General features: G+C 49.5%; 8 pseudogenes; 4 read left to right on the plus strand and 4 right to left on the minus strand.

Annotated features, from left to right (window-relative positions):
- Window positions 1–2,579: 2,579 nt before the first annotated feature.
- Window positions 2,580–2,698, plus strand: LOC143936807 (5S ribosomal RNA; annotated as a pseudogene).
- A 665-nt stretch (window positions 2,699–3,363) lies between these two features.
- Window positions 3,364–3,482, plus strand: LOC143936616 (5S ribosomal RNA; annotated as a pseudogene).
- Window positions 3,483–7,004: 3,522 nt separating this feature from the next.
- LOC143937467 (5S ribosomal RNA) lies at window positions 7,005–7,123 on the plus strand (annotated as a pseudogene).
- Window positions 7,124–7,445: 322 nt separating this feature from the next.
- Window positions 7,446–7,564, plus strand: LOC143937292 (5S ribosomal RNA; annotated as a pseudogene).
- Window positions 7,565–21,255: 13,691 nt separating this feature from the next.
- LOC143936397 (5S ribosomal RNA) lies at window positions 21,256–21,374 on the minus strand (annotated as a pseudogene).
- A 323-nt stretch (window positions 21,375–21,697) lies between these two features.
- On the minus strand, window positions 21,698–21,816 carry LOC143936555 (5S ribosomal RNA; annotated as a pseudogene).
- A 3,555-nt stretch (window positions 21,817–25,371) lies between these two features.
- Window positions 25,372–25,490, minus strand: LOC143936954 (5S ribosomal RNA; annotated as a pseudogene).
- Window positions 25,491–26,106: 616 nt separating this feature from the next.
- LOC143936730 (5S ribosomal RNA) lies at window positions 26,107–26,225 on the minus strand (annotated as a pseudogene).
- Between the last annotated feature and the right edge of the window lie 776 nt (window positions 26,226–27,001).

Raw genomic sequence — 27,001 nt, forward strand, 5'->3', positions numbered from 1 at the left:
AGTTACATTACTCTTAGTATGTGCAGCATGTCTGGTAGCAAATGGATGGTTTTGTGAACATTTTGCATTAAGGTACAATTAGAGGTAGAACTCATGGAAGTGAATAGATTTAAGCGGATTTTGAGATAGTACTCTCCATTTCTAATAAGAAATAAAGAAAAATAAGTCAGGATGGTGTGTCAGGACTGTCACATAATCACAGTCCCGGTACAAATATGCAAAATAGAGCAAAAGAGTACATGGTTTATTTTGATGTATGATAGTTTTATTGCATGCTTGATGTGGATGATTAAAATCGTGTAGTGATCTATATTTAGCATAAGAATGAAAAGGCATAACATGGCAATGAGACAAACTCCATTAGAGATGTGAGCTAGATGAAATGATGAAATGTCTCTGTATAGCCCAGATTGTCTTCTGTTATCACTTAGCCTACCCTCTAAATTCTCTAGCCTCTCTATATACACCAGCATGTTTACACTAGCCGGTCTTCTGCATACAATAGCCTGTCTTCGATATACACTAGCCTATGTTCTGAATACACTAGCCCGTCTTCTGTCTTCTGTATTCCCTAGCCTGTCTCTCTGTATAAACTAGCATCTCTGACAAAACTTGTCTCTCTTTATAGCCTGTCTAGCCTTTCTTCTGTACACACTAGCTTCTCTGTATACACTAACCAGGCTTCTATATACAATAGCTTCACTCTATGCACTAGCCTCTCTGTATAATCTAGCCTCTCTATATACCCTAGGTAGTGTTCTGCATCTCCGTAGTGGTAGCCTCTCCGTAGAAGCCAGCCTTTATTCTGTATTCACTAGCCTTTCTTCTGTATGCTGTAGTCTTCTATATATACTAGCTTCTCTGTACACCCTTGCATCTCTGTAATACACTAAACCCTCTGTATACCACAGCTTGTCTTCTGTATACACTAGACTGTAAACACTAGATAGAATACACCAGCCTGTCTTCTGTACCCACTAGAATCTCTGTATACACTACCCAGTCTTCTGTATACACTGTCAGCTTGGATGTATACCCAAGCCTGTCTTCTGTATACACTAGTTTCTCTATATGCACTGTCCTTTCTGTATACTCTCGACCCTCTCTATACATTAACCTCTCTATATACACTAACATCTTTGTATATACTAGCCTCTCTTTAAATTAGCCTCTCTGTGTACCCCAGCCTCACTGTTTACTCTAGCATCTCTGTATACTCAAGCCTACACGAGTCTTCTGTATTCTGTATTAACTAGCCTTTCTTCTGTATGCTGTAGTCTTCTATATATACCAGCTTCTCTGTACACCCTTGCATCTCTGTAAACACTGTGTAAACTAGCCAGTCTTATGTATACACTCGCCGACTGTATACACTAGACTCTCTGAATACACTAAACTCTATGTCTTCTGTATACACTAGACTGTAAAAACTAGCTAGAATACACCAGCCTGTCTTCTGTACCCACTAGACTCTCTGTATACACTACCCAGTCTTCTGTATAGAATGTCAGCTTTCATGTATACCCTTTCTGTATACACTAGCTTCTCTATATGCACTGTCCTTTCTGTATACACTCGACTCTCTCTATACACTAACCTCTCTATATACACTAACATCTTTGTATTTGTCTTTAAACTAGCCTCTCTGTGTACCCCAGCCTCACTGTTTACTCTAGCATCTCTGTATACTCAAGCCTATCTACATACACGAAACCTGTATTCTGTATTCACTAGCCTTTCTTCTGTATGCTGTAGTCTTCTATATATACCAGCTTCTCTGTACACCCTAGCACTGTAACAGTATTACAGAAACAGAACACCAGCAATAAGGTGTATACTGTGCAGGAGGCACACAACACCGACTCTAACTTCTGCACTGCAGATGCATGTATTGCAGAAATTGAACACCAGTAATAAAGGGTAGCTTCAGGTGTGTACTGTGCAGGAGGCACATAACACCCACTGTAACAGTGCTAGGTTCCCAAGCAGTAAAGACACTGTCCCTGCCTATCGTCCTCTTTCCCTGACCACCGCAACACACTATACAAGGCCGCCGTGCTGGCGGCCTTATATAGTGTGGGGTGTGTACTAAACCCCCCGAGCTATAATTGGCCACAGGAATCCTGCCTGTGGTGAATTGTGGCTCTCCTCACACAGGATGTCACATCTGTTCTTATTATATAGAACCTATTATGCTCCTCGTAAACTTTTTCAGTTTGGCCGAACGGCCGGACGCAAGTTGCCCCCGGTGCGGGAACATGGGGGGAGACATGATGCACATGTTTTGGAGAGGCCCAAAATTGATCCGCTACTGGACAGAGGTGACAGGAACCATTGATCGGGTGGTTGGAACCTCCACCAGGATGGAGGCGAAGTATTGTCTCCTGGGATTAGTTGAAGGAGTTGGAAACCCGGGAAGTAGCCAGATGGCAGTTCTGAGATGCCTATTTCAGGCAAGGAAACTGATTGCCCAACCCTGCTTAGCCTCCAATGTTGGCAATGACTTGGTTTTTTTCGCTTGTTTCCCAAGATGACCATGTTGGCGTTTGTCAAGATGGTTGAGAGTGCCCGAAGAGATCGCCTATGGCCCCATCACCTTGAAAGTGCCTGATCTTGTCTGATCTCGGAGGCTAAGCATTGTCGGGCCTGATTAGTAACTGGATGGGAGACCAACTGGGAATACCAGGTGCCGTAGGATTCTTTTTATGTTGTTGGCGTTGACATGTTTTTTTTTTCCGCTTGTTTCCCAAGGTGATCATCTTGGCATTTGTCAAGAGGGCTGAGAGAGCCCAAAGAAATCTCCTACGGCCACATTCCCCTGAAAGCGCCCGATCTCATCTGATCTCAGAGGCTAAGCAGGGTCCGTAGGAATCTTTTTATATTGTTGGCTTTGACCTGTTTTTCTTTCGCTTGTTTCCCAAGGTGACCATTTTAGCATCAGTCAAGAGTTTTGAGTATGTCCCAAAGCGTTCGCCTGAGGTCACATCACCCTGAAAGCGGCCGATCTCAGAGGCTAAGCAGGGTCTGGGTCAGATGGGAGACCGCCAGGGTCTATGTTGTTGGCGTTGACCTTTTTTTTTTCACTTGTTTCCCAAGATAACCATCTTGGTATTTGTCAAGAGGGTTGAGAGTGTCTAAATAGAACACCTATGGCCACATCACCCTGAAAGCGCACAATCTCATCTGATCTCGGAGGCCTAGCAGTGTACGGCCTGGTTAATACCTGTATGGGAGACCATCTGTGAATACCAGGTGCCGTAGGCTTCTTTTTATGTTGTTGGCGTTTACCTGTTTATTTTCGCTTGTTTCCCAAGGTGACCATCTTGGCGTTTAACAAGAGGGTTGAAAGTGCCCAAAGAGATCATCTACGGCCCCATCACCCTGAAAGCGCCCAATCTCATCTGATCTCAGAGGCTAAACAGTGTCGGGCCTGGTTAGTACCTGGATGGGAGACCGCCTGGAAATACCAGGTGCCATAGGCTACTTTTTTTGTTGTTGGCTTTGAACTGTTTTTTTTGCTTGTTTCTCAAGGCGACCATCTTGGCGTTTGTCAAGAGGGTTGGGCGTGTCTTGAAGAGAACGCTTACGGCCACATCACCCTGAAAGCACCCGATCTCGTCTGATTTCAGAGGCTTAGCAGCATCAGGCCTAGTTAGTACCTGAATGGGAGACTGCCTGGGAAGACCAGGTGACATAGAAGGATCTGGCCTGGTTAGTGTCTTGATTGGGAGATCGCCTGGGAATCCCGGATACCGTAGGATTCTCTTTATGTTGTTGGCTTTGACCTGTTTTTTTTCCCTTGTTTCCCAAGGTGACCATCTTGGCATTTGTCAAGAGGGTTGAGAGTGCACAAAGAAATTGCCTACGGGCACAACACCCTGAAAGCGCCCAATCTCGTTTGGTCTCAGAGGCTAAGCAGGGTTGGGCCTGGTTTGTACCTGGATGGGAGACCGCCTGGGTTTTCCAGATGCCGCAGGCTTCTTTTTATGTTGTTGGCGTTGACTTGTTTTTTTTGTTTGTTTCCCAAGGTGACCATCTTGGCGTTTGTCAAGAGGGTTGAGCATGCATTTGATCTCAGAGGCTAAGCAGGGTTGGGACATGGTTAGTACATGGATGGGAGACCGCCTGGGATTTCTCGATGCCATAGGCTTTAGTTTTAAGTTGTTGACATTGACTTATTTTTTTAATTTTTATTATTCTTTTATTAAGTAGAACAACATAAATATAACAGTCAACCATACCGAGCCAGGGTCACAATTACATGCTAACAAAAAATAGGCAGCCAAATAACTCTGGGTTCTCAGAGGGGAGTCCTACAGTTTCATGCAAAAAATAGAGAAACCCCACCTCCGACATGTAGTACAGTATAACTAGTGCAACTCCGTTCGGACAAATGTAATCATGGAGAACAACTGGGACCACAGCGAGCCAGCTTATCATGACCTACGTGAACCAGAGTAAAATATGAGCCGGTCATGTCCAGAACCCTGGGGTTCTTCTGGGTCCCGAAGGCTAGTAAGGAGACAAGGCATAGTCAAAAGGGAGGACGGGGGAAGAAGAGAGTGCAAAGACGGAGAGAGAGGAGGTGGGGGGATGGCGGCGGGGAAAAAAAAGAAAAATAAAGACAAAAAGGGAGGGGGGGAATGCCACCCAGGGCAGACATGGCCTACGTAGGTAAACGTTAGATGTTCAGTCGTTTTCTGGGACGGAGGCACTGCTCACCTCCCGAATGTAGTCTCGCGTAACAGTAAAATACCTCCAGGGCCTCCATGTAACACTAAATGCCTCTTCAGTGTTGTGAAGGGTGGCGGTCAATTCTTCCATCCGGAGAATATGATTGACTTTGGAATACCACAGCACCTTGGATGGGGGCTGAGGCTGCCTCCACAGTGCGGGAATGCAGGCCCGGGCGGCATTCAGGAGGTGCATCGTGAGGGTTTTTTTGTATTTTCGAACAGGCTGTTCGGTCAAGTGTAGAAGGCACACTACTGGGAACCCAAAAGTTCCTCAAGGTCGGGCATGCCCAGAAAAGGTGTCCCATGGTCCCCATATCTGAATTTCACCTCCAACAAACATCCGGGATCGATCTATCCATTTTATTCAGAAGGTATGGGACTCTATACCAGCGTGAGACTATCTTGTATCGTGATATTGGTTTGCGATGGAAGCTTTATGTACTAAGGTCAGGATCTTCCCTATCTGTTGTGGGGTAAATGTGATGCCAAAGTCCCTCTCCCATTTGTGGATAAATGGTGGGGGTTGACTCCTCCTCCTGACTACTCAATAGGTTGTACAGAAGGGAGAGGGTGTGTCGCACAGGTTCCCTTTTGTGACAGATGGATTCATAGGGTGTCAGGTCTCTAGGAGTGTAGGGGGCCCTTTGTATGGCCAGAAGAAAGTGACGAAGTTGGTAAGCACTAAACAAGTCAAGCGGAGGGTCAGAAAGCTCGGCGACAGTTTGCGTGGTCGGGAGCCCTCCCGTGGGCCACATCTCTCCCAGACGCTGTTTCCCCACCACTGTCAACTGTCGCAGTTTCTTGTTGGTAAATCCCGGTGGGAAGTCTGGATTACCTATAACCGGAGTCATTGGTGATGGCAGGGGAGCAATGTGTGTGCAGCGGAACAACCTCCGCACAACAGCCAACGTAGCTCCCACTACGGGGTGACCTCTGAGGTCTTTTGGTAGGGAGGACAGGAGCCACGGGGAGGTCAATAGGGGAATGGATCCATCCTCAATCTCCATCTCCACCCCCTGCTTGTGTGGGCCATTACAATGCCAATCAACGACTCTCGCTAGCAGAGTCACTCTGTAGTATTGTCTGAGATCTGGGAGACCCAGACCCCCCTTGTCCTTTGGTCTGGCAAGCAATTGCAAATGGGCTTTGGGCAGTTTGCGCGCCCAAATAAAGTCCCGGAGCAGCACCTGCAGTTGTCTGAAAAAAATTGAGGGTAACCGGATCGGTAATGTCTGGAACATGTATAAGATCCGAGGGAGGGCCATCATTTTGAATGCATTACAGCGCCCGAACCAGGTCAGTGTTAAAGCATGCCAGTTTCCCAAATCAGATTTCAGTCTATCCAGGAGAGGGACAAAATTAAGCAGGTACAATTGCGCTAAATCCGCTGCGATGTCAACGCCCAGTTAACGTATAGATTTTTCAGCCCAGTAGAATGGAAAAGAGGAGCGGAGCCTCTTGGCCTCACCATCCGGAACCGATATATTCAATACATATAGGCTGCCGTGTCGCTGTAGAGACGCAAGTATTTTGGGAAGCAAAATGTGTGGATTGGAGACGGAAAAAATTAGATCGTCAGCGTACGCCGCAATTTTGTGGTGTGCCGAGGGTTTGGATATGCCAGTAATATTCGGGTCATTCCAAACGTGACACATAAGTGGTTCCAGTGTCAGAATTAAAATTAGGGGAGACAGAGGGCACCCCTGCCTCGTCCCATTAGTGATGGGGAAAGAGTCCGAGCACCACTCGGTCACCCGTACCGCTGCCGATGGCGTGGAGTAAAGCGACATTACCCAGCTCATCATGTTGGGGCCAAGACCTATATGTTCCAGAGTGGCCTGCATAAAGTGCCAGGCCACCCTGTCAAAGGCCTTCTCCGCGTCCGTTGACAACATAAGCAAGGGCCTTCCCTGTACATGCGCTGCATGGATTAAATTGAGGACTCGGGCCGTATTGTCTCTAGCTTCCGACTTATTTTTATTTTTTTGCTTGTTTCCCAAGGTGACCATCTTGGCGTTTGTCAAGAGGGTTGAAAGTGCCTGAAGAGATTGCCTACGGGCACATCACCCTGAAAGCACCCAATCTCGTTTGATGTTGGAGGCTAATAGAGTCGGGCCTTGTTAGTACCTGGATTGGAGAACGCCTGGGAATACCAGGTGTCGTAGACTTCTTTTTATGTTGTTGGCGTTGACCTGTTTTTTTTTCGCTTATTTCCCAAAGTGACCATCTTGGTGTTTGTCAAGAGGGTTGAGAGTGCCTGAAGAGATTGCCTATGGCCACATCACTCTGAAAGCACCCAATCTCGTCTGATCTTGGAGGCTAAGAAGAGTCGGGCCTGGTTAGTACCTGGATGGGAGACCACCTGGGATTACCAGTTATTGTAGGCTTCTTTTTATGTTGTTGGCGTTGATTCGTTTTCTTTTTTTTGCTTGTTTCCCAAGGTGACCATCTTGGCATTTGTCAAGAGGGTTGAGAGTGCCCAAAGAGATCGCTTACAGCAGCATCACCCTGAAAGAGCTCTATCTCTTCTCTTTTCTGAGGCTAAGAAGGGTTGGGCCTAGTTAGTACCTGGATGGGAGATGGCGTTGGAATACCAGGTGCCGTATTCTTCTTTTTATGTTGTTGACATTGACCTGTTTTTTTTTCACTTGTTTCCCAAGGTGACCATCTTGGCATTTGTCAAGAGGGTTGAGAGTGCCCGAAGAGATCACCTACGGCCCCATCACCCTGAAAGCGCCCAATCTCGTCTGATCTCGGATGCTAAACAGTGTCGGGCCTGGTTAGTACCTGGATGGGAGACCGCCTGGGAATACCAGGTGCCATAGGCTTCTGTTTTTTTTTTTTTTTTTTATTTAGTAGTATGCGACATACAATGCAAAGGCAACTTCACAGAATGTGTGATACAAATAGTTACAAACAAACGATCATATTGCATGGATATCAGAGCCAATGGTAAGAAGTCTGAGGAGAATAGCACGTGTACAGCTTTGCGGTCATATCAAGATGAGATTAAAGCTCCATCTCGTTGGGATCCTCTATCACTTAAAATAGTATTGATACTAGCCCTGCTACCCTCGAAGAGTTTAGATATCCATAGATAGGGGAAGAGTATTGTGTAGTAGTCAAATGGGGTCGGAACATACTATTTTCTTTTCCCTTTTTTGAGTTAAGAAGGGAAATAGTAGAACTGAAAGGAGGGAGAAGGGGAAAGAGAAGATTGGGGAAGGAAATGGCAGAAAAGGTAAAGAAGGGGTAAGGGGGTGTCGTGGGTAGAGTGGATAGGGTGGGGTCCCCTCCCAGGGAGCAAGAGACGCGCTCGGCTCACCAGCTCATCAGCTGTCCAACGTTTGGAACAGCGATCTCCAACGATCACCATGAGCTTACTATGTCTCACGGAGGTATTCTTCCGAAAAGCGAAACTGGGTCCAGTAGAACCATCTGTTCCCATGTTTTATCCCTCATTGTGGCAGTCAGGTCTTCCATTCGTTCAATATCATTTACCCTTGCGAACCACTGGGTCACCATTGGAGCAGATTGCTCTTTCCACTGACTTGGGATGCAGGCCCTAGCTGCATTGAGGAGATGTTTAAGTAAGGACTTATGATAACGCTTTCTCGACATAGGAGTTAGATTGAGAAGAACTGCTGCGGGATCATTGGCTAAGGAAATGTCTGTGAACTTGTGGATGAGTCTCAGGACAGGCTGCCAGAATGTTTGTAATTTAGGGCATTCCCAGAAAATGTGGAGAATGGTGCCAGTCTGTTGCCCACAGCGACAGCAGCGGTCAGATTGACCGGGGAATATTTTGGCCAACACCACCGGTGTACGATACCAGCGTGTGATCAGCTTAAATGAGATCTCCTGATATTTACTGCAGAGTGACGACTTATGGGCGAAAAAGAGTATTCTGTCCTTCTGTGGTTTGGAGAATGTAGTTTGTAAGTCCCTTTTCCATTTAGCTAGGAAGGGTGGATCCGTGGAGGATTGTGCGTCTGTCAGGATTTGGTAGGACCTAGAGAGGGAACCATGAATTGGGCCATCATCCAGGCAAAGTTCCTCGAAGGGGTGGAACTGTCTAGAGAAGAACGAATGGTTAGGTAGTGATCCGAGGAAATGGATTAGCTGTCTAGCTCTCCAGCTATTCAATGCAACAGGTACTTGCTCTAGCAGTATGGTCCCCATGGGAATCATGCCCGTGGGTCCAAGAAATAGGGCTGCTCTCAGAAGCCCTTTCGGGGCTTGCCTGGTAAAGGCCTGGTCAGACAGGCCCGGAGGGAATCTAGGATGTCCAATAATTGGGGTCATAGGAGAAGGGAAGTTAGTCAGGTGGGAAAGGTGAAAAAAACTATCCATCTCGGCGAGCGAGGGGCCAATTAACGGGTGAGTAGTCACACAGGGCTCCAATGGCCTCCCCGCCCAAGGCAGACCAGCCAGTGGAACCCGCACCATCTCCTGCTCTAGCTTGACCCATAGCTTCAGTTCTCCATGCCGGTGTCTTATCACATATGGTCCCCCATCGGATAGTGTCCGCTGTGTACTGCGCATGCACAGTACACAGCAACACAGATTCAGAAAATTGCCGAGCATGAACGGCGCCTGCGCACTGAGTCCAGGTTCTATCCCCACTATCCAAGTGGACATAGAGTAAGAATATAAAAGAGCCGAGCGCAGCGAGGCCGAGCCCGAAGCGTGGCGAGCAAAGCTCGCCTGCGAGGGACCCTCTAATATTCACAACCCTATGTCCGCTTGGATGGTGGGGCTACCACCTCCACTCACCGCGCAGGCGCCGTTCAGCTTCGGAGATTTTCCGAAGCTTCGTCTGCTCCATACTGCGCATGCGCAGTACGGCGCGGACACTATATCATGGCCGGACAGTATATGGCAGAACACCGGCACCAGTCAACCACCGGTGTCATGTGCGTCGCTGTGTAATATAGAGCAGGGTCCGGGAAGCCAATACCTCCCCGCAATTTCGGTCACAATAGCATTGCCCTACCAATACGCATATGTTTTCCGCGCCAGAGGAACTTGATAAAGATTGAGCGAACCGCATGAAAGAAAGTCTGGGGTATTTTGATAGGTAAGGCTTGTAGTAGATACAGAAGTCGTGGCCTCGCGTTCATCTTCAACACATTACAGCGTCCGAACCATGACAGAGCTAGTGGGTCCCATCTTTTAAGGTCCGCTGTAAGCCCATAGGCTTCTTTTTATGTTGTTTTTTGCTTGTTTCTCAAGGCGACCATCTTGGCATTTGTCAAGAGGGTTGGGCGTGTCTTGAAGATAACGCTTACGGCCACATCAACCTGAAAGCACCCGATGTCGTCTGATTTCAGAGGCTAAGCAGCGTCAGGCCTGGTTAGTACCTGGATGGGAGACTCCCTGGGAAGACCAGGTGCCATAGAAGAATCTGGTCTGGTTAGTGTCTTTTTTTTTTTTAATTCTTTATTTACGGATTGCAGGTAATACAGAGACAAACTGTAAAAGACATAGATCCCTCAGTTTTCCAGGTTAACAAAAATACATAGTTAATACTTCGTGGGGGACCGGGGGAAACCTAACAACTTATGTCAGCAGCAGCCCCAGCCGTGGCTAGGCCACCACATTATCCCACTCTAATGATCTGGCACCCCAGTGTCTACTTATAAACCAGGGCAGTCCGGGGGGCGATCCCCCTCAAGGCCCAGACTGAGGGGCCTCTAACATCGGTCACCTTCATTCTATTGGTCAAAGTGCTCAGCCGGGACCACCCCGAGGGCCGCCAACCCCTGGCTGGGAAATCGAGGGAACAAAACGAAAAGATCCTTGCAATCACCATGTATTTTAATTATACTTGGGAGTTAGGGGGTAGGGAAAGAGGGGGGAGCAAATGGGCAGGAGAAGGGGATGGGGGGCTCCAAGACAACCAACGACAACCAACGAGCAGTGTGCTCTTCCTCCCTGTCGCCTAACGCTGATGTGAGCTGTTCCATACGGTAGATGTCGCAAACTCTTGCAAACCAGTGAGACACCAGTGGAGCGGCCTGCTGTTTCCACATGCTAGGTATACATGCCCTGGCCCCACTCAGAAGATGTTTTAAGAGAGATTTATGGTACTTCTTGCTCGAGAGTGGAGTCAGATTGAGGAAGATCGCAGCTGGGTTGTTCTGGAGATCAATAGCCGTGAGGTCATAAATGATATTGAGAACCTGTCTCCAGAAATGGGCCAGTTGAGGGCATTCCCAAAAGATATGTAGTAACGTGCCGGCTTGTTCACCGCATCTCCAGCACAAAGGGCTGTGACCGGGAAACATAGCCGCCAGGACAGTGGGGGTCCTGTACCATCGGGTCAAAATTTTATAAGCTATTTCCTGGTATTTACTACATAGGGATGACTTGTGCGCAAAAAGAAGCGCGCGGTTCTTCTGGTCTGGCGAGAGCCGGACATGCAGGTCTCGCTCCCATTTTTCCACGAACACCAGGTTACCCTGGGAGAGTTGGTCCAGTAGGATGCGATATGACAGGGAAAGAGACCCTCGGGTCGGTCCCTCTCCTGAGCATACCTCCTCAAACGATGTTAGGGGTCTGCGGAATTCGCCACTGTTTGACAAAGATTTCAAGAAGTGGGAGAGTTGGGCAAGCTTCCACTGTCCCAGGGCCGTGGTTGCTAACGCCTCGTACATAGTGGAGACCGCTGTCCACATCCTAGGGCCAAGAAAAGAAGAGGCCCGCACAAGGTCCCGGTCAGGGTCGAGGCGGAAAGACTTTTCCGTCATGCCGGGTTCAAAGCGTGGGTGTCCAATAATAGGAGTCATGGGCGAAGGGAAACTGGGCACGCCCGTCAGGGTAAAATATCTGTCTAGCTCTTGTAACGTTGGCTCAATGAGTGGGTGTGCCCGCGTCGCTCCCGACCAGCCCGGTCCACTCCAGGGCAAACCTGGAAATGGTACGGATTCACGCTCCAGACGAACCCACAGGGACTTCAGGTGTCTGCACCAGTCAACTACTCTGTTCATGTGCACCGCCGTATAGTACCATGCCGGATCTGGGAGGCCAATCCCTCCCTTGTCTTTTGATCTGAGCAGTAATGTTCGGCTGAGTCTTGGAGGCCTGCCCTGCCATACGTATCGAATAAAGATGGAGCGCATGGCTTTAAAAAATGATTGGGGGATTTTTATCGGTAAGGCTTGTAATAGGTACAAGAGTCTGGGCATTACATTCATTTTGAGCACATTGCATCTCCCAAACCAAGAGGTCGCCAACTTTGACCACCTCTCTAGATCTATGGCAAAATTTTTTAGAAGCGGCTGGAAATTCAATTGGAAAATCAGATGTGGGTCCGGGGGAACCTTGGTACCCAGATATTGTATAGCCCCAGTTGCCCAACGAAAGGGAAAATTAGTGCTTAGACTCGTCTGGGCGTTGGTAGACAGGGAGACGTTGAGTGCTTCCGATTTCTGTAAGTTAATTTTAAAATTTGACAGGGTGCCATATCGTCTTATTTCCGCTAAGAGATTCGGCAATGTAATGTGAGGCTCCGAGACATAGAACAAGAGGTCATCTGCAAAGGCTGCGACCTTATGGTGGTGTGAGGGGGTGTCCAGGCCCTTGATGTCTATGTTCTGCCTGATGTGGTGCAGCAAGGGTTCAAGCGATAGGACAAACAAAAGGGGGGACAACGGGCATCCCTGCCTCGTTCCATTGCCAATAGTGAAACGCGACGAGGCAAACCCATTGACCCTAACCATCGCCGTCGGTGACGAGTAAAGAGCTGTAACCCATGAAAGCATGGGGGGGTACACCCAAGCTTCGCAGGGTGGCTAGCAAAAAAGGCCAGCTCACCCTGTCAAACGCTTTTTCTGGGTCCGCAGAGAGCAACATAATCGGTAGTTTAAGGCGTCTGGCGCGTTCTATAACATTGATTGTCCTGGTAGTGTTGTCTCGGGCTTCCCTGTTACGAATAAACCCCACCTGATCCAGAGGTATTAGGCGTTGGAGAATGGGCGCCAACCGCTCCGCCAGTATCTTAGTGAAGAGCTTAAGGTCGCTGTTTAATAAGGAGATGGGCCTGTAGTTCGCACAGAGAAGCGGATCCTTCTCCGGCTTGAGTATGACCGAGATGCTTGCCTGCAACAGCTCCGGTGGAAAGGTCTGGCCCTCCAATAGGGCGTTAAAAGCTGACACAAACGGCGTGGACAACAGGGAGAGGAAGGCCTTATAATAAGGGACCGTAAACCCATCTGGGCCTGGTGCCTTGCCCTTGGGTGAGTCTCTTAACGCTGCCGACAATTCCTCCGGGGAGATAGGTTGCGAGAGAAGCTCTATCTCTTCCTGTGTCAGCGACGGGAGGTTTGCCGAAGCTAGGTACTCGTCAATGGCCGCTGTGCCGGCCTGTAGGGCGTCTCCTGAGTCCCGGGGGTGCAAGTTATAAAGGGCTTCATAGAAAGATCGGAAACACTCCGCTATCTCCCGTGAATCATGAAGCTTGGCACCCGAAGGGGAGGTTATGGTTGGAATGAAGGACGCGTTGCGTTGGGCACGCAGGGAGTTCGCTAGGGACCTACTACACTTGTCTCCATATTCATAATACGTCCTGCGGACCCACATGAGTCTGGTTCTAGCCTGAAAGAGAGAGAAATCTCTGATTTGTTCTCTAAGATCTCTCACCTCTACCTCCAGCGCAGCAGTCGGCTGGGATTTGTGTCGTTGTTTACACGCATGCAACTTGCCAATAAGTTTGGAGAGAGCCTCAGTTTTGGCCACTTTGAGTCTATGACCATGTTTAATAAGAATGCCCCTAATGTAGCATTTATGAGCCGCCCATAACATGAGGGGGTTGGAAACAGAATCACGGTTATGATCAAAGTAACTTTCTAATTCCCTAAGCAGGTCTGCGTGGGTCTCAGGGTCCTTCAGGAGAGACTCGTTCAGTCTCCACCAGGACTGACCACGCGACTCCTGTTGTAGCTTCAGCATCAAAGAAATCGGGGCATGGTCAGACAGGGCTATGTGGCCTATCTGAGCGTCTGTGACCGCCGGGATAGCATTGTGGGTGACTAAAAACATATCTATACGTGAGTAAGAACCATGAGCGGTGAAAAAGAATGTATAGTCCCTATCCTGTGGGTGAAGCGTACGCCACACATCGATCAGTCGGTGGGAGTGTAGCAGGTCTCTTATGTGTGAACGCGTTCTCGCAGAAATCGCAGAGGTGCCCGATGATGAGTCTCTGCGGGGGTCCAAGGTGAGGTTAAAGTCCCCCCCAACGATCAAAGTACCCTCTGAGAATGCAGCCAGGGCATCCAAGCATGCTTCTAAGGCCGGCAGCTGGTCCACATTCGGCATGTATAGGTTGGCAAGAGTAAAAGTTTGCGAGTGGAGAGTTCCCTTAATGAAGAGATATCTCCCTTCACTATCGGCTTGGACAGCTAACAGGCGCCACGGCAAGTTTTTAGCAAGAAGAACACACACTCCTCTCGATTTGGAAGTAGGGGACGTGCTGTGGTGGGCCAGGGGGAAGTGCTTACTATAAAGCCGTGGTATTTGGTCTGTCCTGAAATGGGTCTCCTGGAGAAAAACTATTTGGGGCTTCATCCGCCACAATTCTGTTAGGCAGCTGGACCTTTTTTCAGGTACATTCAGCCCTTTCACATTCCAGGAAACCAGCTTCAGGGCCATGACGGCAGTGGTACCCGGCCGGCGGTCCCCACCAGAGTCAGTAGTAGATATAGAGTTCAAGCACAGAGGAAGAGGAGGAGAAAAAGGAAAAGCAGTAACGAAGCGGAGAAGGTCCGGAGTTAGTAGGGAGGAGGAGGGTAGGAGGGGTGGGGATAGATCGGGGAATTGCTAAAGCTCCTATCGGAGAGAACCTGCCGGTTAGGGCAGAGGGACCTAGTGGGGGAAGAGGTAAGGCACTGCAGAGGGAGGAACTCGTCGGTGCAGTACCCCTCCAGCATCCCATGGTCCATGCAGTCGCAATCGGGCGTGCACGGAGCTTCTTTGGCATCTTAACTACGACATCAAACGCATTATAGAACATCACTGCAGCAGGTATCGGGCAGTTAACAACAGTAGAACAGTGCATAATTAGACCAACATATTAAGCTTTTCAACACAGAGTATAGATAAATTTATACCACCCAGGCACCCGCCCCTCCCCCCCATCCCAAAAAAAAATGGAAAAAAGGGGGGGGGGGGAGAGGGGGAGGGAGCGGGAACGCCGCCCAGGGGCACCCGGGGGGCACCACCAGGCAGTCCAAAAACACAAAGAGCGCGGAGACTAGGGCACCTGTAGATAAACAGTAACGAGAATGGTGAACAGTACCGCCAATGACTCAGGGCTTCGTCCAGGAAGCGCAGTGTCCAACTCTGTTCTTCCAATGTCCTTCCTCTCCCCTAGCGGGGGCACTGGGAACAATGGCCCGTGGCATGGTAAACAACACAAAGCTGGATACTCCAGCCGTCTATGTTGGTAGAGAAAAAGAAAACAAAAAAAAAAGGGTATAACACAGGAATAACGGAAAATTACTGTACTCTCTCAGGGTTCACGATCTTGGGGGGCCTGCGATCTCTGACGTTGGGATCGACGGTGGCGTCTCACTCTCTGTGGCCTGGTTGAGGGGTTGTTCGTCGGGGCCACTGCTCCCTGGGGGACAACAGGAGCCAACCAGTCGGGGACCTGAACCGAGGGCAGGCCCAAAGCCTCCAGAAAGGACGGGACCTCCGAAGGGTGTCGTAGCGCAAGGGGCCTCCCATTTTTGCGCACTATAAGGTGAAACGGATGGCCCCACTTGTATGGAATCCTCCGTTCAGTTAGGTGTTCCAGAAGGGGTCGCAGACAGCGTCTCATCTGGAAGGTCTTGCGGGATACATCTGGCAGAAGGGTGACTTGGGCCCCGTCAAAATCAATGCTGCCTTTGCGCCACGACGCTTGCAGGACATCCTCCCTAACTGAGTAATTGTGGAGACAGCATAAAACGTCACGTGGCCGGTTCTCTGTGGGGCTCCTGGGGCCCAGGGTCCTGTGGACTCTATCAATGGCTGTGTCAGCAGCGCAGTCCAGACAGGCGTTAAATATAGCTGTAACTGTGGCTTTGAGGTCTGCCTGGCCAGTGGCTTCGGGCAAGTCTCTGATCCTGATGTTGCATCTGCGGTTGCGATTCTCAAGGTCATCCACTAGGAGTTGCAACTGTGCCACTCTGTCAGCAAGGGTATCATGTGCGGCTTGCAGGCCAGAAACATCAGTGGTCAGGGAGGTCACATCCGATGCCAGGGTGGTCACCCGCTCGTTCGTAGCCGACACGTCACGTTTGACCCCTGCGATTTCATGTCACAAGGTCGTTTCAATCCTGGCTGCCATACGGCTAAAGTCTGCTTTAGTGGGAAGGTTTTGGAGTAAAGCTAGGATGGCCTTGTCCCCCAATAATGCTGGTGCTGGTGGCAGCGGTGGGTCCCCCTGTGTGTCTGAGGCGAGAGCAGCCTGGCCATTCGGTCCTGGGATGAGGCTTCCACTGCGGGAGGGTCTCTGGGACAGTTGGGAGTTGTGAGGGAACCAGGGTGGCAGGCCGCTATGGTCCGGGCTGTCAAGCGAGGCCATGGACAGTGAGCGGGGGAGACACGGGGACAAGTCACTAGGCGGGGAGAACGGGGGCATGTCGTGTCCCTGCATAGCAGTCTGCTCACCTTCCCTCTGTGCCGCGTGTCCTGGAGCGCCGGAGGCCGCGGGCGCCATCTTGGCTGGATCCGGCGTGGAGGCCGGAGGCTGCAGCGGGACCAAGTACCTGTCCATGGCAGCAGCGGCGGACCCCGCTCGGCTGGCTGTGTTCCGCCGAAGCGCGGAGATGTCGGCGATGCCGAAATATGCGACCAAACTGTGGTAAAGGGGTGCGGAGGGGTCACGGACCGGGAGCTCCGGAAAAGAGCGTCCTCACTCCTTCATGCCTAGGCCACGCCCCCCCTGGTTAGTGTCTTGATTGGGAGATCGCCTGGGAATACTGGATGCCGTAGGCTTCTTTTTATGTTGTTGGCTTTGACCTGTTTTTTTTAGCTTGTTTCCCAAGGTGACCATCTTGGCCTTTGTCAAGAGGCTTCAGAGTGCCCAAAGAGAGTGCCTACGGCCAAATCCCCTATATAGTATCTTATATATAATAACTAAAAATATTATTTATTATTATAGATATAGATATATAGTATAGTGATTTGGCCGTAGGCACTCTCTTTGGGCACTCTGAAGCCTCTTGACAAAGGCCAAGATGGTCACCTTGGGAAACAAGCTAAAAAAAACAGGTCAAAGCCAACAACATAAAAAGAAGCCTACGGCATCCAGTATTCCCAGGCGATCTCCCAATCAAGACACTAACCAGACCAGATCCTTCTATGGCACCTGGTCTTCCCAAGGAGTCTCCCATCCAGGTACTAACCAGGCCTGACGCTGCTTAGCCTCTGAAATCAGACGAGATCGGGTTCTTTCAGGTTGATGTGGCCGTAAGCGTTCTCTTCAAGACACGCCCAACCCTCTTGACAAACGCCAAGATGCTCACCTTGAGAAACAAGCAAAAAAAAACAGGTCAAAGCCAACAACATAAAAAGAAGCCTATGGGCTTACAGCGGACCTTAAAAGATGGGACCCACTAGCTCTGTCATGGTTCGGACGCTGTAATGTGTTGAAGATGAACGCGATGCCACGACTTCTGTATCTACTACAAGCCTTACCTATCAAAATACCCCAGACTTTCTTTCATGCGGTTCACTCAATCTTTATCAAGTTCCTCTGGCGCGGAAAACATATGCGTATTGGTAGGGCAATGCTATTGCGACCGAAATTGCGGGGAGGTATTGGCTTCCCGGACCCTGCTCTATATTACACAGCGACGCACATGACACCGGTGGTTGACTGGTGCCGGTGTTCTGCCATATACTGTCAGGCCATGATATAGTGTCCGCGCCGTACTGCGCATGCGCAGTACGGAGCAGACGAAGCTTCGGAAAATCTCCGAAGCTGAACGGCGCCTGCGCGGTGAGTGGAGGTGGTAGCCCCACCATCCAAGCGGACATAGGGTTGTGAATATTAGAGGGCCCCTCGCAGGCGAGCTTCGCTCGCCACGCTTCGCTCGCCACGCTTCGGGCTCGGCCTCGCTGCGCTCGGCTCTTTTATATTCTTACTCTGTGTCCACTTGGATAGTGGGGATAGAACCTGGACTCGACATCTACCGTATGGAACAGCTCACATCAGCGTTAGGCGACAGGGAGGAAGAGCACACTGCTCGTTGGTTGTCTTGGAGCCTGTTCAGGTTTTCCGACGCATACAGATCCTATCTGTAGGCTCTGGCACGTGTATAGAGGGAAGGGTCCGGCCGTGGGAACCCATCGGAGTCCTCTTTCTTTCTCTCCCTTCTCGTATACCACCCTGGTTCACTCTCTCCCCCGTCTGCCTCGTAGCACTGTTAGCCCCCTATAACTTTCATTCTTTCTACCCCCATCCCCTTCTCCTGCCCATTTGCTCCCCCCTCTTTCCCTACCCCCTAACTCCCAAGTATAATTAAAATACATGGTGATTGCAAGGATCTTTTCGTTTTGTTCCCTCGATTTCCCAGCCAGGGGTTGGCGGCCCTCGGGGTGGTCCCGGCTGAGCTCTTTGACCAATAGAATGAAGGTGACCGATGTTAGAGGCCCCTCAGTCTGGGCCTTGAGGGGGATCGCCCCGGGGACTGCCCTGGTTTATAAGTAGACACTGGGGTGCCAGATCATTAGAGTGGGATAATGTGGTGGCCTAGCCACGGCTGGGGCTGCTGCTGACATAAGTTGTTAGGTTTCCCCCGGTCCCCCACGAAGTATTAACTATGTATTTTTGTTAACCTGGAAAACTGAGGGATCTATGTCTTTTACAGTTTGTCTCTGTATTACCTGCAATCCATAAATAAAGAATAAAAAAAAAAAAAGACACTAACCAGACCAGATCCTTCTATGGCACCTGGTCTTCCCAGGGAGTCTCCCATCCAGGTACTAACCAGGCCTGACGCTGCTTAGCCTCTGAAATCAGACAACATCGGGTGCTTTCAGGTTGATGTGGCCGTAAGTGTTCTCTTCAAGACACGCCCAACCCTCTTGACAAACGCCAAGATGGTCGCCTTGAGAAACAAGCAAAAAAAACAGGTCAAAGCCAACAACATAAAAAGAAGCCTATGGGCTTACAGCGGACCTTAAAAGATGGGACCCACTAGCTCTGTCATGGTTCGGACGCTGTAATGTGTTGAAGATGAACGCGATGCCACGACTTCTGTATCTACTACAAGCCTTACCTATCAAAATACCCCAGACTTTCTTTCATGCGGTTCGCTCAATCTTTATCAAGTTCCTCTGGTGCGGAAAACATATGCGTATTGGTAGGGCAATGCTATTGCGACCGAAATTGCGGGGAGGTATTGGCTTCCCGGACCCTGCTCTATATTACACAGCGACGCACATGACACCGGTGGTTGACTGGTGCCGGTGTTCTGCCATATACTGTCCGGCCATGATATAGTGTCCGCATGCGCAGTACGGAGCAGACAAAGCTTCGGAAAATTTCCGAAGCTGAACGGCGCCTGCGCGGTGAGTGGAGGTGGTAGCCCCACCATCCAAGCGGACATAGGGTTGTGAATATTAGAGGGTCCCTCGCAGGCGAGCTTTGCTCGCCACGCTTCGGGCTCGGCCTCGCTGCGCTCGGCTCTTTTATATTCTTACTCTATGTCCACTTGGATAGCGGGGATAGAACCTGGACTCGGTGTGCAGGCGCCGTTCATGCTCGGCAATTTTCGGAATCTGTGTTGCTGTGTACTGCGCATGCGCAGTACACAGCGGACACTATCCGATGGGGAACCATATGTGATAAGACACCGGCATGGGGAACTGAAGCTATGGGTCAAGCTAGAGCAGGAGATGGCGCGGGTTCCACTGGCTGGTCTGCCTTGGGCGGGGAGGCCATTGGAGCCCTGTGTGACTACTCACCCGTTAATTGGCCCCTCGCTCGCCGAGATGGATAGTTTTTTTCACCTTTCCCACCTGACTAACTTCCCTTCTCCTATGACCCCAATTATTGGACATCCTAGATTCCCTCCGGGCCTGTCTGACCAGGCCTTTACCAGGCAAGCCCCGAAAGGGCTTCTGAGAGCAGCCCTATTTCTTGGACCCACGGGGCTTGATTCCCACGGGGACCATACTGCTAGAGCAAGTACCTGTTGCATTGGATAGCTGGAGAGCTAGACAGCTAATCCATTTCCTCGGACCACTACCTAACCATTCGTTCTTCTCTAGACAATTCCACCCCTTCGAGGAACTTTGCCTGGATGATGGCCCAATTCGTGGTTCCCTCTCTAGGTCCTACCAAATCCTGACAGACGCACAATCCTCCACGGATCCACCCTTCCTAGCTAAATGGAAAAGGGACTTACAAACTACATTCTCCAAACCACAGAAGGACAGAATACTCTTTTTCGCCCATAAGTCGTCACTCTGCAGTAAATATCAGGAGATCTCATATAAGCTGATCACACGCTGGTATCGTACACCGGTGGTGTTGGCCAAAATATTCCCCGGTCAATCTGACCGCTGCTGTCACTGTGGGCAACAGACTGGCACCATTCTCCACATTTTCTGGGAATGCCCTAAATTACAAACATTCTGGCAGCCTGTCCTGAGACTCATCCACAAGTTCGCAGACATTTCCTTAGCCAATGATCCCGCAGCAGTTCTTCTCAATCTAACTCCTATGTCGAGAAAGCGTTATCATAAGTCCTTACTTAAACATCTCCTCAATGCAGCTAGGGCCTGCATCCCAAGTCAGTGGAAAGAGCAATCTGCTCCAATGGTGACCCAGTGGTTCGCAAGGGTAAATGATATTGAACGAATGGAAGACCTGACTGCCACAATGAGGGATAAAACGGAGGAGCATGGGAACAGATGGTTCTACTGGACCCAGTTTCGCTTTTCGGAAGAATACCTCCGCGAGACATAGTAAGCTCATGGTGATCGTTGGAGATCGCTGTTCCAAACGTTGGACAGCTGATGAGCTGGTGAGCCGAGGGCGTCTCTTGCTCCCTGGGAGGGGACCCCATCCTATCCACTCTACCCACGACACCCCCTTACCCCTTCTTTTCCTTTTGTGCCATTTCCTTCCCCAATCTTCTCTTTCCCCTTCTCCCTCCTTTCAGTTCTACTATTTCCTTTCTTAACTCAAAAAAGGGAAAAGAAAATGGTATGTTCCGACCCCATTTGACTACTACACAATACTCTTCCCCTATCTATGGATATCTAAACTCTTCGAGGGTAGCAGGGCTAGTATCAATAATATTTTAAGTGGTAGAGGATCCCAACGAGATGGAGCTTTAATCTCATCTTGATATGACCGCAAAGCTGTACACGTGCTATTCTCCTCAGACTTCTTACCATTGGCTCTGATATCCATGCAATATGATCATTTGATTGTAACTATTTGTATCACACATTCTGTGAAGTTGCCTTTACATTGTATGTCGCATACTACTAAATAAAAAATAAAAAAAACAGAAGCCTATGGCACCTGGTATTCCCAGGCGGTCTCCCATCCAGGTACTAACCAGGCCCGACACTGTTTAGCATCCGAGATCAGACGAGATTGGGCGCTTTCAGGGTGATGGGGCCATAGGTGATCTCTTCGGGCACTCTCAACCCTCTTGACAAATGCCAAGATGGTCACCTTGGGAAACAAGTGAAAAAAAAAAACAGGTCAATGTCAACAACATAAAAAGAAGAATACGGCACCTGGTATTCCAACGCCATCTCCCATCCAGGTACTAACTAGGCCCAACCCTTCTTAGCCTCAGAGAAGAGAAGAGATAGGGCTCTTTCAGGGTGATGCTGCTGTAAGCGATCTCTTTGGGCACTCTCAACCCTCTTGACAAATGCCAAGATGGTCACCTTGGGAAACAAGAAAAAAAAAAAATCGAATCAACGCCAACAACATAAAAAGAAGCCTACAATAACTGGTAATCCCAGGTGGTCTCCCATCCAGGTACTAACCAGGCCAGACTCTTCTTAGCCTCCAAGATCAGACGAGATTGGGTGCTTTCAGAGTGATGTGGCCATAGGCAATCTCTTCAGGCACTCTCAACCCTCTTGACAAACACCAAGATGGTCACTTTGGGAAATAAGCGAAAAAAAAAACAGGTCAACGCCAACAACATAAAAAGAAGTCTACGACACCTGGTATTCCCAGGCGGTCTCCCATCCAGGTACTAACAAGGCCCGACTCTATTAGCCTCCAACATCAAACGAGATCGGGTGCTTTCAGGGTGATGTGCCCGTAGGCAATCTCTTCAGGCACTTTCAACCCTCTTGACAAACGCCAAGATGGTCACCTTGGGAAACAAGCAAAAAAATATAAATAAGTCGGAAGCTAGAGACAATACGGCCCGAGTTCTCAATTTAATCCATGCGGCGCATTAACAGGGAAGGCCCTTGCTTATGTTGTCAACGGACGCGGAGAAGGACTTTGACAGGGTGGCCTGGCACTTTATGCAGGCCACCCTGGAACATATAGGTCTTGGCCCCAACATGATGAGCTGGGTAATGTCGCTTTACTCCACGCCGTCGGCAGCGGTACGGGTGACCGAGGGGTGCTCGGACTCTTTCCCCATCACTAATGGGACGAGGCAGGGGTGCCCTCTGTCTCCCCTAATTTTAATTCTGACACTGGAACCACTTATGTGTCACGTTCGGAATGACCCGAATATTACTGGCATATCCAAACCCTCGGCACACCACAAAATTGCGGCGTACGCTGACGATCTAATTTTTTCCGTCTCCAATCCACACATTTTGCTTCCCAAAATACTTGCGTCTCTACAGCGACACGGCAGCCTATCAAACTATAAAAACAATTGCGCCAAGTCGGCTGTATTGAATATATCGGTCCCGGATGGTGAGGCCAAGAGGCTCCGGTCCGCTTTTCCATTCTACTGGGCTGAAAAATCTATACGTTAACTGGGCGTTGACATCGCAGCGGATTTAGCGCAATTGTACCTGCTTAATTTTGTCCCTCTCCTGGATAGACTGAAATCTGATTTGGGAAACTGGCATGCTTTAACACTGACCTGGTTCGGGCGCTGTAATGCATTCAAAATGATGGCCCTCCCTCGGATCTTATACATGTTCCAGACATTACCGATCCGGTTACCCCCAATTTTTTTCAGACAACTGCAGGTGCTGCTCCGGGACTTTATTTGGGCGCGCAAACTGCCCAAAGCCCGTTTGCAATTGCTTGCCAGACCAAAGGACAAGGGGGGTCTGGGTCTCCCAGATCTCAGACAATACTACAGAGTGACTCTGCTAGAGAGAGTCGTTGATTGGCATTGTAATGGCCCACACAAGCAGTGGGTGGAGATGGAGATTGAGGATGGATCCATTCCCCTATTGACCTCCCCGTGGCTCCTGTCCTCCCTACCAAAAGACCTCAGAGGTCACCCCGTAGTGGGAGCTAGGTTGGCTGTTGTGCGGAGGTTGTTCCGCTGCACACACATTGCTCCCCTGCCATCACCAATGACTCCGGTTATAGGTAATCCAGACTTCCCACCGGGATTTACCAACAAGAAACTGCGACAGTTGACAGTGGTGGGGAAACAGCATCTGGGAGAGGTGTGGCCCACGGGAGGGCTCCCGACCACGCAAACTGTCGCCGAGCTTTCTGACCCTCCGCTTGACTTGTTTAGTGCTTATAAACTTTGTCACTTTCTTCTGGCCATACAAAGGGCCCCCTACACTCCTAGAGACCTGACACCCTATGAATCCATCTGTCACAAAAGGGAACCTGTGCGACACACCCTCTCCCTCCTGTACAAACTATTGAGTAGTCAGGAGGAGGAGTCGACCCCCACCATTTATCCACAAATGGGAGAGGGACTTAGGCATCACATTTACCCCACAACAGATAGGGAAGATCCTGACCTTAGTACATAAAGCTTCCATCGCAAACCAATATCAAGATACAAGATAGTCTCACGCTGGTATAGAGTCCCATACCTTCTGAATAAAATGGATAGATCGATCCCGGATGTTTGTTGGAGGTGAAATTCAGATATGGGGACCATGGGACACCTTTTCTGGGCATGCCCGACCTTGAGGAACTTTTGGGTTCCCAGTAGCGTGCCTTCTACACTTGACCGAACAGCCTGTTCGAAAATACAAAAAAACCCTCACAATGCAACTCCTGAATGCCGCCCGGGCCTGCATTCCCGCACTGTGGAGGCAGCCTCAGCCCCCATCCAAGGTGCTGTGGTATTCCAAAGTCAATCATATTCTCCGGATGGAAGAATTGACCGCCACCCTTCACAACACTGAAGAGGCATTTAGTGTTACATGGAGGCCCTGGAGGTATTTCACTGGTACTCGAGACTACATTCGGGAGGTGAGCAGTGCCTCCGTCCCAGAAAACGACTGAACATCTAACGTTTACCTACGTAGGCCATGTCTGCCCTGGGTGGCATTCCCCCCCTCCCTTTTTGTCTTTATTTTTCTTTTTTTCCCCGTCGCCATCCCCCCACCTCCTCTCTCTCCGTCTTTGCACTCTCTTCTTCCCCCGTCCTCCCTTTTGACTATGCCTTGTCTCCTTACTAGCCTTCGGGACCCAGAAGAACCCCAGGGTTCTGGACATGACCGGCTCATATTTTACTCTAGTTCACGTAGGTCATGATAAGCTGGCTCGCTGTGGTCCCAGTTGTTCTCCATGATTACATTTGTCCGAACGGAGCTGCACTAGTTATACTGTACTACATGTCGGAGGTGGGGTTTCTCTATTTTCTGCATGAAACTGTAGGACTCCCCTCTGAGAACCCAGAAATATTTGGCTGCCTATTTTTTGTTAGCATGTAATTGTGACCCTGGGTCATGCTGTATGGTTGACTGTTATATTTATGTTGTTCTACTTAATAAAAGAATAATAAAAATAAAAAAATAAGTCAATGCCAACAACTTAAAACTAAAGCCTATGGCATCGAGAAATCCCAGGCGGTCTCCCATCCAGGTACTAACCATGTCCCAACCCTGCTTAGCCTCTGAGATCAAATGCACGCTCAACCCTCTTGACAAATGCCAAGATGGCCACTTTGGGAAACAAACAAAAAAAACAAGTCAACGCCAACAACATAAAAAGAAGCCTGCGGCATCTGGAAAACCCAGGAGGTCTCTCATCCAGGTACAAACCAGGCCCAACCCTGCTTAGCCTCTGAGACCAAACGAGATTGGGCGCTTTCAGGGTGTTGTGCCCGTAGGCAATTTCTTTGTGCACTCTCAACCCTCTTGACAAATGCCAAGATGGTCACCTTGGGAAACAAGGGAAAAAAAACAGGTCAAAGCCAACAACATAAAAAGAATCCTACGGCATCCGGAATTCCCAGGCGATCTCCCAATCAAGACACTAACCAGGCCAGATCCTTCTATGTCACCTGGTCTTCCCAGGCAGTCTCCCGTCCAGGTACTAACCAGGCCTGATGCTGCTAAGCCTCTGAAATCAGACAAGATCGGGTGCTTTTAGGGTGATGTGGCCGTAAGCGTTCTCTTCAAGACACGCCCAACCCTCTTGACAAACGCCAAGATGGTCGCCTTGAGAAACAAGCGAAAAAAACTGTTCAAAGCCAACAACAAAAAAAGAAGCCTATGGCACCTGGTATTTCCAGGCAGTCTCCCATCCAGGTACTAACCAGGCCCGACACTGTTTAGCCTCTGAGATCAGATGAGATTGGGCGCTTTCAGGGTGATGGGGCCGTAGATGATCTCTTTGGGCACTCTCAACCCTCTTGTTGGGCACCTGGTATTCACAGATGGTCTCCCATACAGGTATTAACCAGGCCGTACACTGCTAGGCCTCCGAGATCAGATGAGATTGTGCGCTTTCAGGGTGATGTGGCCATAGGTGTTCTATTTAGACACTCTCAACCCTCTTGACAAATACCAAGATGGTTATCTTGGGAAACAAGTGAAAAAAAAAAGGTCAACGCCAACAACATAGACCCTGGCGGTCTCCCATCTGACCCAGACCCTGCTTAGCCTCTGAGATCGGGCGCTTTCAGGGTGATGTGACCTCAGGCGAACGCTTTGGGACATACTCAAAACTCTTGACTGATGCTAAAATGGTCACCTTGGGAAACAAGCGAAAGAAAAACAGGTCAAAGCCAACAATATAAAAAGATTCCTACAGCACCTTTAATACTATCTAGGCCGGACCCTGCTTAGCCTCTGAGATCAGATGAGATCGGGCGCTTTCAGGGGGATGTGGCCGTAGGAGATTTCTTTGGGCTCTCTCAGCCCTCTTGACAAATGCCAAGATGATCACCTTGGGAAACAAGCGGAAAAAAAAACCCATGTCAACGCCAACAACATAAAAAGAATCCTACGGCACCTGGTATTCCCAGTTGGTCTCCCATCCAGTTACTAATCAGGCCCAACAATGCTTAGCCTCCGAGATCAGACAAGATCAGGCACTTTCAAGGTGATGGGGCCATAGGCGATCTCTTCGGGCACTCTCAACCATCTTGACAAACGCCAACATGGTCATCTTGGGAAACAAGCGAAAAAAAACAAGTCATTGCCAACATTGGAGGCTAAGCAGGGTTGGGCAATCAGTTTCCTTGCCTGAAATAGGCATCTCAGAACTGCCATCTGGCTACTTCCCGAGTTTCCAACTCCTTCAACTAATCCCAGGAGACAATACTTCGCCCCCATCCTGGTGGAGGTTCCAACCACCCGATCAATGGTTCCTGTCACCTCTGTCCAGTAGCGGATCAACTTCGGGCATCTCCAAAACATGTGCATCATGTCTCCCCCCATGTTCCCGCACCGGGGGCAACTTGCGTCCGGCCGTTCGGCCAAACTGAAAAAGTTTACGAGGAGCATAATAGGTTCTATATAATAAGAACAGATGTGACATCCTGTGTGAGGAGAGCCACAATTCACCACAGGCAGGATTCCTGTGGCCAATTATAGCTCAGGGGGGTTTAGTACACACCCCACACTATATAAGGCTGCCAGCACGGCGGCCTTGTATAGTGTGTTGCGGTGGTCAGGGAAAGAGGACGATAGGCAGGGACAGTGTCTTTACTGCTTGGGAACCTAGCACTGTTACAGTGGGTGTTATGTGCCTCCTGCACAGTACACACCTGAAGCTACCCTTTATTACTGGTGTTCAATTTCTGCAATACATGCATCTGCAGTGCAGAAGTTAGAGTCGGTGTTGTGTGCCTCCTGCACAGTATACACCTTATTGCTGGTGTTCTGTTTCTGTA

This window comes from Lithobates pipiens, unplaced genomic scaffold (genome assembly GCF_037356315.1).
Source record: "Lithobates pipiens isolate NorthernLeopardFrog02 unplaced genomic scaffold, aLitPip1_a1.2 Scaffold_28, whole genome shotgun sequence".
NCBI lineage: Eukaryota > Metazoa > Chordata > Amphibia > Anura > Ranidae > Lithobates > Lithobates pipiens.